The sequence below is a fragment of the Diceros bicornis genome, chromosome 2, assembly GCF_020826845.1.
Source record: "Diceros bicornis minor isolate mBicDic1 chromosome 2, mDicBic1.mat.cur, whole genome shotgun sequence".
NCBI lineage: Eukaryota > Metazoa > Chordata > Mammalia > Perissodactyla > Rhinocerotidae > Diceros > Diceros bicornis.
The window spans coordinates 87,479,713-87,497,151 of record NC_080741.1 but is presented as its reverse complement, the minus strand read 5'-3'; the positions used below and the strand labels follow the sequence as shown (position 1 = coordinate 87,497,151).

The following is a 17,439-nucleotide window of genomic DNA, read 5'->3' as shown; positions in this document are numbered from 1 at the left end:
GAACAGACACTTCTCCAAAGAAGATATACAGATGGCCAATAGGCACATGAAAAGATGCTCAACATCACTAGTCATCAGGGATACTCAAATCAAAACCACACTAAGATATCAGCTTACACAAGTTAGAATGGCTATAATCACCAAGACAAAAAGCAACAAATGCTGGAGAGGCTTTGGAGAAATGGGAACCCTAATCCACTGCTGGTGGGAATGCAAACTGGTGCAGCCTCTGTGGAAAACAGTATGGAGATTCCTCAAAAAATTATAAATAGAAATACCTATGATCCAGCTATCCCACTACTGGGTATCTACCCAACGAACCTGAAATCAACAATCCAAAGAGGCTTACGCACCCCTATGTTCATCGCAGCGTCATTCACTATAGCCAAGACATGGAAGCAACCCAAGTGTCCCTTGACTGATGAATGGATAAAGAAGATGTGGTATACATGTACCATGGAATACTACTCAGCCATAAAGAAAGACAAAATCGTCCCATTTTCAACAACATGGATGGACCTGGAGGGTATTATGTTGAGTGAAATAAGCCAGAAAGAGAAAGACAAACAGGGCATGATTTTACTCATATGTGGAAGATAAACCAACACACGCACAGATAGAACTGTTTGGTGGTTACCAGGGGCTAGGGGGGTGGGGGGTGGACACAAGGGGTGGAAGGATGCACTTATATGGTGACCGATAAACAATAATGTACAACAAAAATTTCACAATAAAAAAAATTTAAAAATAAATAAATTAATTTAAAAAAAAGTCCACTAAAGATTTAGACAGGAAGAGACAAAACAATGGAGAAAGATACCATACAAACACTAATCAAAAGAAAGCTAGTATAGCCAAATCAATTTCAGACAAACTAGACTTCAGAACAAGAAAGACTGCCAAGGATAAAAAGGGACATTACATAATGATAAAGGGGCCAATTCTCCAAGAAGATATAACAAACATAAATATGTATGCACTTAAAATCAGAGCTTTAAAATATACGAGGCAACAACCAATAGATATGACAGGAGAAATAGACAAATCCACAATTATAGTTGTAGACTTTCAACGTTCATCTCTCAGTAATTGATAAAGCAAGCAGTCAGAAAATCAGGAAGGAGACTTCAATAGTAATATCACCCAATTTACCCTAAGTGACATTTGCAGAACACTCCACCCAACAACAACTGAATATACATTCTTTTCAAATACACATGGAACATTCACAAAGATATACCACATTCTGCACCATAAAACAAACCTTAAAAATCCAAAAAAATAAAAACGATACAAAGTACATCTTCAGATCATAATGCTATTAAATTAAAATCAATAGCAAAAGATCTTGGGAAAATTCCCCCAAATATTTGGATATTAAACAATATACTTCTAAATAACCTCTCGGTAAAAGAGGAGGTCTAGAGGAAAATTTAAAATATTTTCAAGTAAGTGAAAATGAAAATACAATATGTCAAAACTCACAGCATGCAACTAAAACAGTGCTCAGAAAAAAATTCATAGTTTTAAATGCACATATTAGAAAAGAAGACCTAAAATCAACAGCCTAAACTTCCGCTTTAGGAAACTTACAAGAGCAAACTAAATCTAAATCAAACAGAAGGAAGGAAACAATAAAAATGAGAGCAGAAATCAATAAAATTGGGAACAGTAACACAATGGAGAAAAACCAATGAAGGCAGAAGCTGGTTCTCTGAAAAGATCAATAAAATTGATAAACTTCTAGCCAGGCTAGCCAAGAAATAGAAAAGACACAAATTACCATAACAGGAATGAAAGACAGGGGACATTAACAGTGATAGAACAGATATTAAAGAGGAAAATAAGCAATACGATGAACTCCTCTATGCCCATAAATTTGATAGCTTAGATGAAATGAAGCAATTCCTTGAAAGTTGAGACAAACTACAAAAACTTCACAAGGAGAAACAGATATCTGAATAACTCTATACCTATTAAAGAAAGTTAATTTGTAGTTATAACTATTCAAAAAAGGAAAACTCCTGACCCAGATAATCCTACAAACTATTTAAGGAAGAAATAATAATAATTCTACAAAATCTCTTGCAGAAAAGAGGAGGGAACATTTCCCCTCATTTTGTGAGGCTAACATTACTCTAATACAAGACAAAGACACTACAAAAAAACTATAGACCAATATCTCTTAGTTAACATATATGCAAAAACAAAATATTAGCGAATAGAATATAGCACTATATAAAAAAACAATATATCAGGACCAAGTAGGGTTTATCCCAGGGATGCAAAGCTGGCTCAACATTCAAAAGTCAATGTAATCCACCATATTATTAAACTAAGTGAGAAAACCATATGACCATAATAGACGCATAAAAAGCATTCAACTAAATTCAACATTGATGACAAATACTCTCAACAAATTAAGAATAGAAGGGAAATCTCTTAGTCTAATACAGAGTATCTATGAAAAATCTATAAAATCTAGAAAAATAATGTAGGTGGAAACAACATTGCCATGAATTTAGGAGCGAATGAAGATATAGGAAAAGACATACAGAATGTAGACTACTCATCATTTGGCATCCAGAGTTTATATGAGATGTATCTATACACAGAGAAAAATAATTACAATGTTTGAAACCTACGAATCCTAGGCATATAATGCAGATGTAGGAATAAATTCAGACAATATCCACCATCAGATTTTGTGTTTTTTTAAACTTCATTTTCAGGAACCCACAAATTAAATCCAGGGTTTGCATTGGTAGTTTTTATCTTGTCTTCCCTGCCTCTCCCCCCTTCTCTCACCATACCTGAAGAATGGTATCCACAAGAAAGGTTCTAGATCATTCTGCCTTGGTCCTAATACTACTCATGGTCCTAATACTACTCATGGTCTTGTAACCACCTGCATCTCTTGATCTGCATCCCAAAATCTGGTCTAAGGAGGCAGCTGATGGAGAACTGAATCCTTTATGTTAGCTTTCTGACTTAACTCATGAACTAGGAAGAATAAAAGCTCTTAACTCTCAAAATGCTTCCTTCTTTGATGCTACCTATGACCTAAAAATTAGACCCCTTTATTATTCTGAAGACATATCCTGTTCCCCCCAGTAAAGAAAAACGAAGAGGGAGGGAGGAGGACGTGTACGAGGCTAGTTACTCAGCATATCTAGAGGGTAGTCTATTTTAAAAGCAAAGTTAGATTATAAATCATAGTCTATTAAGAATGTTCTAGAACTCCTTCCATATGGGTCAAGCCTTAAGTCCCATTACTTATATATATATATGTGTGGTTAAGTGTAGCTTAACTATAGGGATACATTCTGAGGAATGTGTTGCTAGGCAATTTTGCTATTGTGCAAACATCATAGAGTGTACTTACACAAACCCAGATGCTACAGCCTACTACACACCTAGGCTATATGGTACTAATCTCGTGACCACCAACGGTGGTCAATGCAGTCATCAATGACCAAAAAAAAAAAAGAATATGTTAGATGAACGAATAAACGAGCATGACAAATACAGAAATCATTTTAATAGAATAAAAAAAAAAAGAGGGGAGAATATCTTGAGGAAAAAGTACAGATAATCTATAATATCTCCCTGTCTACTGACATCCCCACCAACTCCCAAAAGGATTACTCTTTATTCCCATGAGTAATTACTATTGCAAGATGAAGGTGAGGAAAGGAAAGACAAACAGCTTTATTCAGAAGCCTATAATCCCCAAATACGTTTTGAAATAAAGATGCATAAATAAATACTATAAAGTATATATCAGATATCTATTATCAAAAGCAAATAGTTAATAACCAATGAAGGGAAGGAGGTAAACTCTTGCCATAAAAGCTGAAAGAGGTAGCATTTGATCATTCAATTAACCCTCACTGATACAAGTTGAAGCACTTTTGATAAGGGTTTCAGCAACTTCAGAAGGAGTCTATAAAAATGTCCCCAAAGAGCATAAGTGTGCATGATGTCAAGAGTCCTTAAGTATCAGGGAAAATACTCTGAAAATCTGCCTAATTTCACCCTCAACAGGAAAACATCATGTGACGTGAGGAAAAAGAAAAAAAAAAAAGTCAGTGTTCCCCAAACACTTTTGTGTAAGGGGAGACAAAAGGGGGGGGGGGCAGTTTTTCTCTTCTGTATGTCCATTTCAAGCTACATAAGAATAAAATTCTATAACGTTTCTCCTGTGGCAATCCTCACTCTCCCCAAACATATGCACAAGAATCTTAGATATCATATATTTTAGGCTGTTTTCATCTTTTTTTGGTCACATATAGCAACTAATGCTTTGAATAATGTCAGCTATATTATACTTAGTGTTATAAGGGACTCTCTTCTGAGAACCCAGTACAGAAAGGACTACCAAAATGAAATTCCTGATAACCTCAAATAGCAGAGAAATAAGGAGCAGAATAAATGAACCAACTGAAGACAATTCCTATCAAAATAAATGAAAATCAAGAAAAAGCCAAAATAGATTCTATATACTTTCTAGTAAAATACATTCATATATTATATCTTGAAGGAGTTTATCTTCAAAATATCCTAATTTCAAATTTCTTATATCATCAAGCATTCACAATTTGCCATTAACAAGAAACAGGAAAAGACAATCATAATAAACAAATATACATTAAATTTCAGCATGCCTTCAGTATGTCAAATTTTGTTCAATTGCCCCAGAGTCAATCTTAAATCTCTCTAGAGTAAATAAGTGAACACAGTTTAGAAATGAAAGGTAGTCAAGTTTTTCAGATTTTAAAAAAGTCTCCAATTTATGCTCTTTCTCCTTCACTGTAGGTCATTTGAGATGGTTTCAATGGGAACACATACTTTATGCTTTACTACACTGAAAATTTATTCAAGAGTTCCATTCTTGAAGTCATTATTTCTCCTTGTGCTTCTATTTTATACCAGGCAACATTTGTCCAGCTACCTCCTAAGGAAATTCGTGATTTAGCAACATTTTTTCCCAACCCAGTCCTTTACACTCAAACGGATCTTTCTCTTGACCTCCACGTTTTATACAACACTACTGACCAAATGCATAGACAAGAAACCCAAGAGTGGAGACAGAAATGAGAAAGACATAATCAAGTAGCTCAGTAGACATTTACTACTTTGAAGAATGTCCTCTGCTCAGTGATGAATATAGTTTTATCAAACTTCCTTGTGTTTACTCTACTCAGCAAATATGGCCAAAGAAAGAGAACCTTACTAAAAGCACAGTGACTACAAAGAACAGGTAGCTACAGTGCCTCGGCTTAAACTGTTTTGTGAATGAATGAACATGCAAATATGAGAATACAAAATAGTAAGACACAGTGCTGTATTAAAGTGAGTAATACGGACAAAGTGAGACTGTCCAGTGAGTAAAACTGATAATAATTCAAGGATTCCTTTCATAGGCTGTATTTTATTTAAGCCTTCTACTCACTGCCTGACTTTAAAAAATTGTTTATGTGCTCACAAAAATGCTTACAAATCTATTATGTTCTCTAGTACTCCCAATTCTAAGAAACTGTTTCTCTTAACCAAGAAGAATACTTCAAAAAGAATACAATATAGTAATATATTATATATATATAACACAGTAATTCTCCAATAAGGGATCAGATGTGTTTATGTGTCCATATGCTATAAAAGTGATTCTCCAGGGCTAATGGACATTCAAAGGGACACTTTCTTTTAAAATCCTGGAGATGGCTGCCTTATTAACAAAGACATAATTTAGCACAGTGGTTAAAAGCCTGGGCTTTGGAGTGAGCCCATTATTTAAAGGCACTTGTTAGCTGTGTATCTTTGGGTAAAGTCTTAGATGTCTAGTCTTAGTTTCCTCATTGATAAAACGGCAATGAGATCTACTTCCTCCAATTGTTGTGAGAATTAAATAAGATAACGCAAAGAACATATTTTTCACAGTTCCTAGAACTACAAATTGCTTCTTAAATGGTATCTAATAATAGTAATAAGAAGAAAAAAATTTAAAGCATGGAGTTCTCTCCCTTTCTTGTAATAAATAATTACCCTCACCCCCTCCCCACCATCTCTCCCGGCCCTCAACCCAACCAATGGAAACTACACAGGTATATTAGAAATACCCAGATATGATCACCAAAGTTACAAGTCAATTAGGTATATAGTAAGTTTTTGACCCACCACATACTAATTATACATATTTCCATAATTTTTATGCCACTTCACTTCTCACTAAGACTTTAACCAGATAAAATTCAATTCAGGCAATTCAACTCTCTTCTTAATCTAACCCTAATATTTATATATTCAGTGAACTGTAAAGGTCAGCCCTCAAGAATGCTCAGGCAAAGAAGAAAAATATTTTCAGTAGTGAGTGTAGTACATTCTAAACGTTCAAAATAGTATTATTTTAAAACATAATTCTCTTGGTTTAGATTAAATAAGTATATAAAATGTCAGAATTCTAGCCCAAAATAAAGGTATCAACTAAAGTATAGCCTTTTTATTCTATTATATTAGGTTTTAGCAACATCACCCAAAAGTACTAAGTTCTTACCAACTTTGCTAGGACTTGTAAAATCCAACAAAACATAGCATCTGTCCTTAAAAACTGGAAAATCTAACATGAAAAGAACAATGGTAAATAAGAACAAAATAACTGACAACACCTCAAAGAGATGATTTACAAGCTAAGCATTATATTCAAAAGCATGGAAGGAAGATTACCATATTCCACTAATTCGATCACTCTGGCAGTTCTATTAACGCTTTGAGGTATAAGGGATATAAAATAAACTGTACCTATTTAACATGTACAATTTGATGAATTAACATACATTTATACCCATAAAACTATCACTGTAATCAAGATATCAAACATTTCCATCATCCCCAAAAGTTTCCTCACGCCCCTGTGTAACCCATTCCATTCCCACCCTCATCTCCTCCAACTACTGATCATCTATGTATTCTGTCATTACAAATTAGTTTGCATTTTCCAGAATTTAAATAAGTATCATACAGTATGTGTTCTTCTTTAGTCTGACTTCTTTCACTTAGCCTAATTATTCTGAGATCCATCTATGTTGTTAAGTATCAATAGTTCTTTTCTTTTAATTCCTGAGAAGTATTCCATTGTATGGATGTACCAATATTTGTTAATCTATATACCAGTTGATGGACATGTCAGCTGTTTCCAGTACTTAGCTATTATCCATAAAGCTACTATTTGTGTACAAGTCTTTATGTGGACATATTGCTTTTGTTTCTCTTGGATAAATACTTAGAAGTAAAATGGATGGATGGGTTGTATGGTAAGTTTACATTAAATTTTAAACAAACTGTCCAACTGTCGCCCAAAGTAGCTGTTCTATTTTACAATCCCACCAGCAGGTTCTATTTTACAATCCCACCAGATGGTTTTATGGGTACAATCTATTCCAGTTGGTCTGCATTCTTGCCAACACTTGACCAATCTTTTTAATTATAGTCATTCTGGTGCGTAGTGGTATCTCATTATGGTTTTAACTTACATTTCCCTAATGACTTATGACATTGAGAATCTTTTCATGTGCTTCTTTGGCATCCATTTACCTTCTTTGATGAACTTTCTATTCAAGTTTTTTGCCTTTCTTTATGAAGTTGTCTGTCTCCTTGAGTTGCAAGAGTGCTTTATATTTTCTGGATACACATCCTCTGTCAAATACATGTTTTGCAGATATTTTCTCCAAATCTGAGGCTTGCCTTTTCATTTTCTTAACAGAGAGTTTCAAAGATCAAAAGATTTAAATTTCAATGAAATCCAATTTAGTGATTTTCCCACTTATACTTCATGCTTTTTGCGTCTTAAGAAATTCTTACTAGCCCAAGTCCACTAAGATTTTCTCCTGTATTTTCTTCCAGAAGTTTCATCGTTTTAGTTCTTACATTTAGGTCTGTGGTCCATTTGAAGTTAATTTTTGTGAATGGTGTGAGGTAAAGGTCGAGGTTCTTTCTTTGTGTATATGAATTTCTAATTGTCCTAGAACCATTTGTTGAAAAGAGTGAATATTCACAGGATTAAAATTCCATTCTATTCAACCCTTTCCCCTAAAACAAGTCCTTGGCTTAGATTCCACAGTCCATCATTACCAACATTCCTTTATGCAAACCCTCAACTTCCTTAGCCTTCTTCTCTTTCCCTCAAACAACTGGCAAAACCCCAATCCTAGATTATCTAACTCTCTGCCTATTCCATATCTGAACTCTTGTAGTAAAAAGTGACAAGAAAAAACACCATGCATCCATGCTGACTGATTCATGTAATCACTGTAAATTCATGTGCACTAACCTCGAATGTGTATTTGATGCTACTCTGTAATTCAGTAGTCCATTCACTCCCCCATTCTCATAGAGCACTATTTCACACTTCTTAACTCTCTTCAAATCTAACATTCTCTCTCCTAATCCTCACTACTCTAGTGGGCTGGCTTCCTGTATCATTGAAAAGATAAGGAAAGTACGTGCACATACTCTTACCACATCTACTTATCTACTGGCATCTGAGTCCATGTAATCAACATTCCCCACTGTTAGTAACAATGGACTGTTGGTATTCCTACTATGATCAGTTGCTCTACTTACATGCCTATTCAAATACATGAAGTATAAGCAACTGTCTCTTCTCTCTAATCAACTTCCCCCTCTATTGGATTATTCCCCTCAGTATACAAAATGCTACAATTTTTCCCACTTTTAGAAAATATCTCTTGACCCTACATCCACCTTCCAGCTAAAGCCTGATTTCTCTGCAACCACCCCCCACCCCCAAAAACACCAATATAGCTATTTGCATTATCTCCCGCTACACTAAGATACTATGACTAGGAGTCAGTAAACCTAGATTATAGTCTCATTTTAGCTATTACTTTGCTACATATACTTACGCAACAGAACTAATCTCTCTGAGGTTTGTTTTATTTTTGGTGAGGAAGATTGGCCCTGAGCTAACACCTGTTGCAAATATTCCTCTTTTTGCTTGAGAAAGATTGTCCCTGAGGTAACATCTGTGCAAATCCTCCTCTACTTTGTATGTGGGACACTGCCACAGTGTGGCTTGATGAGTGGCGTGTAAGTCTGCACCCGGGATCCGAACCTGCGAACCCTGGGCCACTGAAGCAGAGCACACAAACCCAACCACTATGGCACCAGGTCAGCCTCATTTCTGAGTTTTAATTTCCTCTTCTACAAAATGAAGATACTGGTTAAGAATTCATCTCTATCAAGAGTGATGTCAGCATCATGGGGGAGTAAGTTGTTTCCTTAGTCTCTCCCCACTAAGACACAACGAAAAGGACATTCATTAACTAACAGAGGACATCCACACAGCACAACAGATGTCTGAGAGATCCATGCAGCCATACGTCTGAAGGTGGGGGTACCAGATCCCTCAGGAAACAGTGGAAGGAGGTAAGCAGATCTCCTCCCCATCCCCAGCAGCAGTGATCTAGGGTGTGGGACCTCACGCAGCAGCCAGCATGCAACTCAGAGAGGAGACGGGGGGGAAACGCAGCCCAATGTAGGAATGCTTTTGCTCTCAGAGTTGCTCCCCAGGCCGCAGAAACGCTCCACCCCAAGGCAGCTCGGTCACCATGGGGGCACCCCCACCACGCCAAGCAGCCCAGGAAGGCCACCAGTGAGTGCAGGGTGAGAGCATAGGTGGGAAAGAAAGTGCCCCCTCCCCCCAATCCCACCTGACGCACCAGACAGCCCGTCAGCCCGGGCAAGGGATCCACGCCAGAGCACCTTCGCCTGCATGTGTAAAGCAGCAGTGGCCAACAGGCAAATGCAGAGGGACCCGTTGGCACACCTTCCAACGGATGGGCACAACTGCCAGTGGATGTGGCAGGCTCAGAAAACACAGCTCCAGCCTCCCCAGTGGTGGCAGGTGGAATCTGCGACCAGATACTACCACTATGCGCCGGCAAAGGTCCACCCCATCAAACACCAAGAAGACACACATTAACACTCCAAACCAGAATGAAAATAATAAGTGTCCAGAAACCAACCCTGAAGTCACAGAAATTTACAATCTAAGTGACAGAGAATTAAAAATAGTTATCATGAAATTCAAAAGAGTTACAAGAAAACTCAGAAAGACAGTTCAGTGAACTCAGGAATAAAATTAATGAGCAGAGGGAATTCTTCACAAAAGAGATTGAAACTCTTAAAAAAAACCAAACAGAAATATTGGAGGGCCACTCCTGGTGGCCTAGTGGTTTAGTGCAGTGCACTCTGCTTCAGCAGCCCAGGTTTGGTTCCCAGGTGTGGACGAACACTGCTCTGTCAGCGGTCATGCTGTGTGGGCAGCCCACATACTAAAAAATAAAGGAAGACTGGCACGAATGTTAGCTCAAGGCGAATCTTCCTCAGCAAAAGAAAAAAGAAATGCTGGAGATGAAGAACACAACGAATGAGATAAAAAACAATCTAGAATCCTTAGAAAACAGAGCTGACATTATGGAGGACAGAATTAGTAATTTAGAGAACAGAAGTATAGAAATGCTTCAGGTGGAGGAGAGAGAACTAAGACTAAAAGGAAATGAAGAAATTCTCCAAGAAATATCCGACTCAATTAGGAAATGCAGAGAGCTTGTTCAAAGAAATGATAGCTGAGAATTTTCAAAACCTGGAGAAGGAGCTGGAATTACATGTAAACGAAGCCAACAGAACTCCTAATTACATCAATATAAAAAGACCTTCTCCAAGGTATATATTAGTAATGCTACCAAAAGTCAATGACGGGCCAGCCCTGTGGCTTAGTGGTTAAGTGCGTGCACTCCGCTACTGGGTTCGGATCCCAGGTGCGCACCGACGCACCACTTCTCCAGCCATGCTGAGGCCGCGTCCCACATACAGCAACTAGAAGGATGTACAACTACGACATTCAACTATCTACTGGGGCTTTAGGGGGAAAAAAAAAGGGAGGAGGATTGGCAATAGATGTTAGCTCAGAGCTGGTCTTCCTCAGCAAAAAGAGGAGGATTAGCATGAATGTTAGCTCAGGGCTGATCTTTCTCACCAAAAAAAAAAAAAAAAAAGCAACTGCATACACAGGGAAAATCAGAAAGTATGCATTCCTAGGGAAAAAGATATGAGAAGACCTCAAGTTTATACCTTAGGCTGACCCTTGGCACAGAGACAGCCTACAATGATAAAAATAACAACAACAAAAACAGCTAACCCTAGGGAAGTGGGAGAATTTGATTTCTCCAGTTTAGCACATTATTTGATCCAGTTCTCAACAAAAAAACCACATGGCACACAAACAAACAGGAAAAGTGTGGACCATTCAAAGGAAAAAACTAAACCAACAGAAACTGTCCCTAAAAAAACACCTGAAGGCAGAGCTACTAGACAAAGATTTTAAAACAACTATTCTGAAGGTTCTCAAAGAACTAAAGGAAAATGTGGAAAAAGTCAAGAAAATGATGTATGAACAAAATGGTAATATCAATAAAGAGATAAAAAACCTAAAAAGAAACCAAAAAGAAATTCTTGAGCTGAAAAGTATAACTCAAAAGAAAAATTCACCAGAGGGATTCAAAGGTGGATTTGGGCAGGCAGAAGAAATAATCAGTGAACTTGAAGAAAGGACAATGGAAATTATCGAGTCTGAGGAAGAGAAGGAAAAAAGATTGAAAAAAGTGAACAGAGCCTAAGGCACCTGTGGACACTATTAAGAAGACCTGCATATACACTGTAGGAGTTCCAGAAGGAGAAGAGAGAGAGGATACTGGAAGAAATAGTGGCTAAAAATTTCCAAAATTTGATGAAAGACATGAATATAAACATCCAAGAAACTAAACAAACTCCAAGTATGATGAACTCAAAGAGAACCACATGGAGACACATCATACTCAAACTTTCAAAAGCCAAAGATAAAGAAAAAATTCTGAAAGCAGCAAGAGAGAAGCAAATCATCACATACAAGGAATCCTAAATAAGGTTTTCAGATTTCTCATCAGAAACTTTGGAGGCTAGAAGGCAGTGGGCCAATATATTTAAAGTGCTAAAAGTAAAATAATTGTCAACCAAGAATCCTCTATCCAGCAAAACTGTCCTTCAAGAATGAGGGGGAGATTAAGACATTCCCAGATAAACAAAACCTGAGGAGTTTGTTACAACTAGACCTGTGCTGAAAGAAATGCTCAAGGGAGTCCTGCAGCATGAAATGAAAGGACACTAGACAGTAACTCAAAGCTATATAGAGAAATAAAGATCTCAATAAAGATAAATACACAATTATAAAAGCTACTATTATTGTAAAAATGCTTTATAAATCCACGTTTTGTTTTATACATGATTTAAAAGACCAATGTAACTTCTAAAAATTATTAGTCTAAAAGCTAGTAATATTATAACTTTAGTATATAATTCCACATGTTTTCTACATAATTTAAGAGACTAATGCACTTAAAAAAGTATTAGTATTAGTATTAGTATTATTCATGTTTTTGAGAATACAATGTATAACGATGTAATTTTGTGACATCAAGAACCATAAGGGAGTGGGGATGGGGCTATAAAGGAGCATAGTTTTGTATGTTATTGAAGTTAAGCTGGCATGAATTCAAACTAGACTGTTATAGCTTTAAAACTTTCAATGTAATCCCTATGGTGATGACAAAGAAAATCGTTGTACACAAAAAGGAATGAGAAAGGAATTTAAATGTTTCACTACAAAAAAATCAACTAAACAAAAAAGAAAACAGTAATGCAGGAAATGAGGAACAAAAGAGCTATAAGACATATAAAAAACAAATAGCAAACTGACAGAAGTCCCACCTTATCAGTAATTACTTAAAATATAAACGGATTTAGCTGTGCAATCAAAAGGCAGACATTGGTAGAATAGAACAAAAAAAACATGATCCAACTATATGCTGTCTACAAAATACTCACCTAAGATCCAAATACACAAATAAATTGAAAGTGAAAGGATGGAAACAGATAGTTCATTCATATAGTAACCAAAAGAAAGCAGGGTCAGCTATACTAATATCAGCCCAAATATAATTTAAATCAAAAAATTTACAAGAGACAAAGAAGGATATTATATACTAATAAAAGGTTCAACACAGCAAGAAGATACAACCTTTATAAACATTTTCACATCTAATAACAGACCAGCAAAATATATGAAGCAAAAATTGACAGAATTAAAGGGAGAAATAGACAGCTCTACAATAGCAGTTGGAGACTTCGATGTTGGAGACTTCGATACCCCCACTCTCAACAATGGATAGAACAATCAGATAGAAGATAAGAAAACAGAGTTCTTAACACAATAAACCAACTAGATTTAACAGACATATACAGAACACTTGACCCAACAACTACAGCATACACGTTCTTCTCAAGGGCACAGGGGACGTTTTCCAGGAGAGATCATATATTAGCTCACAAATTAAGTCTCAATAGATTTAAAAAGACAGATATCATACAAAGTATCTTCTCTGATCACAATGCCATGAAGTTAGAAATCAACAACAGAAAGAAAATTGGAAAATTCACAAATGGATCAAAGGAGAAATCAGAAAAAAACTTAGAGATGAATGAAAATGAAAACACAACAAACCATAACCTACGGAACACAGAGAAAGCAGTTAAGGGAGAAATTTATAAGCTATAAATCCTTACATTAAAAAACAAGAAAATTCACAAATCAACAACATAATTTTACAACCTAAAAAACTAAAAAAAAAAGAATGAACTAAACCCAAAGGTAGCAAAGGAAAAAAAGAATAAAGATTAGAGCAGAGATAAATGAAAGAGAGAATAGAAAAACAATACAGAAAACCAATGAAACCAAAAGTTGATTCTTTGAAAAGATCAACAAAATTGACAAATCTTGAGCTAGAGTGACTAAGAAAAAAAGAGGAAAAACTCAAATTACTAAAATGAGAAATGAAAGTAAGGACATTACTACTAATTCTACAGAAATAAAAAGAATTATCAGAGAATATTATGAACAACTGTAAGCCAACAAATTGGATAACCTAGATGAAATGGACAAATTCCTAGAAACACAAAACCTACTAAGACTGAATTAAGAAGAAATAGAAAATCTGAATAAACTTATAACTAGGAAGGAGATTCAACCAGTAATCAAAAATCATTTGACAAATAAAAGCCCTGCTCTCATTTGCTTCATTGGTCAATTCTACCATACATTTAAAGAAAAACTAATACCAATATTTCTCAAACTTTTCCAAAAATTGAAGAGGGAACACCTCCTAACTCATCCTATGAGGCTAGCATTACCAATACCAAAAGGCACTTAGACAAAGGCACTACAAGAAAAGAAAACTACAGACTAATATCCCTTATGAACAGTGATACAAAAATCCTCAACAAAATACTAGCAAACAGAATTCAGAAGCATATTAGTAAGATTATACACCATGACCAATTTATTCCAAGAATGCAAGGATAGTTCAACATAAGAAAACTGACCAATGTAATACCTCACATTGACAGAATGAAGGGAGAAAAACCACATGACCATCTTTATTGATGCAGAAAAAGCACTTGACAAAATTCAACACCCTTTCATGATGGGGGAAAAAAAAAAACAACACTCAACAAAATAGGAATCAAAGGAAACTACCTCCACATAATGAAAGTCATATATGAAAAACCCACAACCAACACCATACTCAATGGTGAAAGATTGCAAGTTTTTCTTTGAAGATCAAGAACAAGGCAAGGACGTCAACTTTCACCACTTCTATTCAACATAGTACTAGATGTTCTAGTGAGAGCAATTGGGCAAGAAAGAGAAATAAAAGGCATCCAGATTGGAAAGGAAGAATTATCTCTGTTCATGGACGATATGATCTTATATGTACAAAACCCTAAAGATTCCACAAAAAAACTGCTAGAACTAATAAACGAATTCAGCCAAGCAGAAATATATATGCAATGTCAACACACAAAAAACAGGTGCATTTCTATAAACAAACAATGAACAATCTGAAAAAGAAATTACAAAAACAATTCCATTTATAATAGCATCAGAAAGGATAAAATACTTAAAATTAACTTAACCAAGGAAGTGAAAGACTCGTACAATGAAAACTACAAAACCTTGCTGAAAGAAAATTAAAGACATAAATAAATGCAAATATATCCCATGTTCATGGAGTGGAAGACTTAATACTGTTAACATGTCAATACTACCCAAAGGAATCTACCAACTCAAGGCAATCCAAATCAAAATCCCAATGATGTTTTTTACAGAAATAGAAAAATCCATCTTAAAATTCATACAGAATCTCAAGAGACCCTGACTTGAAACAAAACAATCTTGAAAAAGAAGAACAAAGCTGGAGGACTTACACTTCCTGATTTCAAAACTTACTACAAAGCTACAAATCACCAAGACAGTGTGGTACTGAGATAGACATATAAACCAATGGAATAGAACAGAGAGCCCAGAAATACACCCTTGCACATATGGTCAAATAACTTTTGACAAGGATGCCAAGACCATTCAATGGGGAAGAACAGTCTTTTCAACAAATGGTACTGGGAAAATTGTATATCCACATGCAAAAGAAATGAAACTGGACTCTTACCTAACACCATACATAAATATTAACTCAAAATGGATCAAAGACCTAAATGTAAAACCTAAAACTATAGAACTCTTAGAAGAAAACATAGGGCAAAGCTTCACAACATTGAATTTGGCAATGATTTCACGGATGTGAGACCAAAGGCACAGGCAACAAAAGAAACAATAGACAAATTGGACTTCATGAAAATTTGCAAATTTTGAATTTTAATTTCAAAATTAAAAAGACACTATCAACAGAGTAAAAAAGGCAACCCACAGAATGGGAAAAAATATTTGCACATCATATATCCAGTAAGGGGTTAATATGCAGAATATATAAAGAACAACTAAAACTCAGCAATTTAAAAAAAAAATAACCCAATTAGAAAACGGGCAACAAACTTGAATAGACATTTCTCCAAAGAAGATTTAAAAAATGGCCAATAAACACATGACAAGATGCTCAACATCACTAATCATCAGGGAACTAACAATCAAAACTATAATGAGATACCACCTCACACCTGTTAGGATGGCTACTAACAAAAAAACAGAAAATAACAAATGTTGGTAAGAATGTGGAGAAATTGAAACTCTTGTGCACTATTGGTAGGAATGTAAAACAGTATAGCCACTGTGGAAAAGTATGGCGGTTTCTCAAAAAATTAAAATTAGAATTACCATATGATCGAGCAATTCCACTTCTGGGTATATATACAAAAGAATTGAAAGCAGAGTCTCAAAGAGATATCTGTACACTCATATTCATAGCAGCATTACTCACAATAGCTAAAATGTGGAAGCAACCCAACTATTCATCAACCAATGAATGGAAACGCAAAATATAGTACATACTGTGAAAATTAATAAAGGGAAACCACATTCAAAATGGAGTAAGGAGGCCAGAAGGGGTAGCTCCCAGGCAGTACCACTCAAGGTCAACTACAGGAAGGATTGTCAATTACAGACCCCAACAAGAAGAATCTTCCAAAGGAGAGAATTGTCAATTACAGGCCTCAACAGGAAAGATGTACCTTGCATCTCCTGGAGGAAATCAACTACCCCAGCAACTAAGCCAGTAAAAACCTGTCAGCACCTCTTGCTTTCTTCCAATGGACTTTCATTCAAAACAATCCCTCCCAACTTCCTCCTTTTTCCCTATTAAAAACATTCTTCTCCTTTGCTTGCTGGATTTGCCTATTGACCCCCACAGCACGCACATCCCAAATTGCAATTCTTTGGCTATTCCCAAATAAACTTGTTCTGCGGGTAAAATAACTGGTTGTTTTATTTTTAAGGTCAACAATACATATGATGGAATATTATTTGGCCTTAAAAAGGAAGGAAATTCTGACACATACTACAACATGGATGAACTTTGAGGACATTATGCTAAGTGAAATAAGCCAATCACAAAGACAAATACTGTATGATTCCACTTATATGAGGTACCTAAAGTAGTCAAAATCATAGAGACAGAAAGTAGAATGGTGATTACCAGGTGTTAGGGGGAGGGGGAAGCGAGGAGTTATTGTTTAATAGGTATAGTTTCAGTTTTGCAAGATGAAAAGAGTGCTGGAGATGGACAGTGGTAATGATCACAATGATATGAACGTACTTAATACCACTGAACTTAAAAATGGTTAAGATGGTAAATTTTACGTTATGTTTACTTTACCACAATAAAAATAAATTAAAAAGTTTAAAAAAAAAAAACCCAAAACTAAAAAACCCCAGTCTTCTGACTTTCAATCCCATTCTCTTTCCACTATAAACTACCTCATACCTTGTAAATCAAAAAAACAAACATGGCCATTAGGTGTAAGAAGCATTGTACTTAC

General features: G+C 35.7%; 1 protein-coding gene across 2 annotated transcripts in view; it reads right to left on the bottom strand.

The window, feature by feature from the left end:
* Window positions 1–17,439, bottom strand: part of TMCC1 (transmembrane and coiled-coil domain family 1) — a 257,218-nt gene that overhangs the window by 185,896 nt on the left and 53,883 nt on the right. The window lies entirely within an intron of this gene.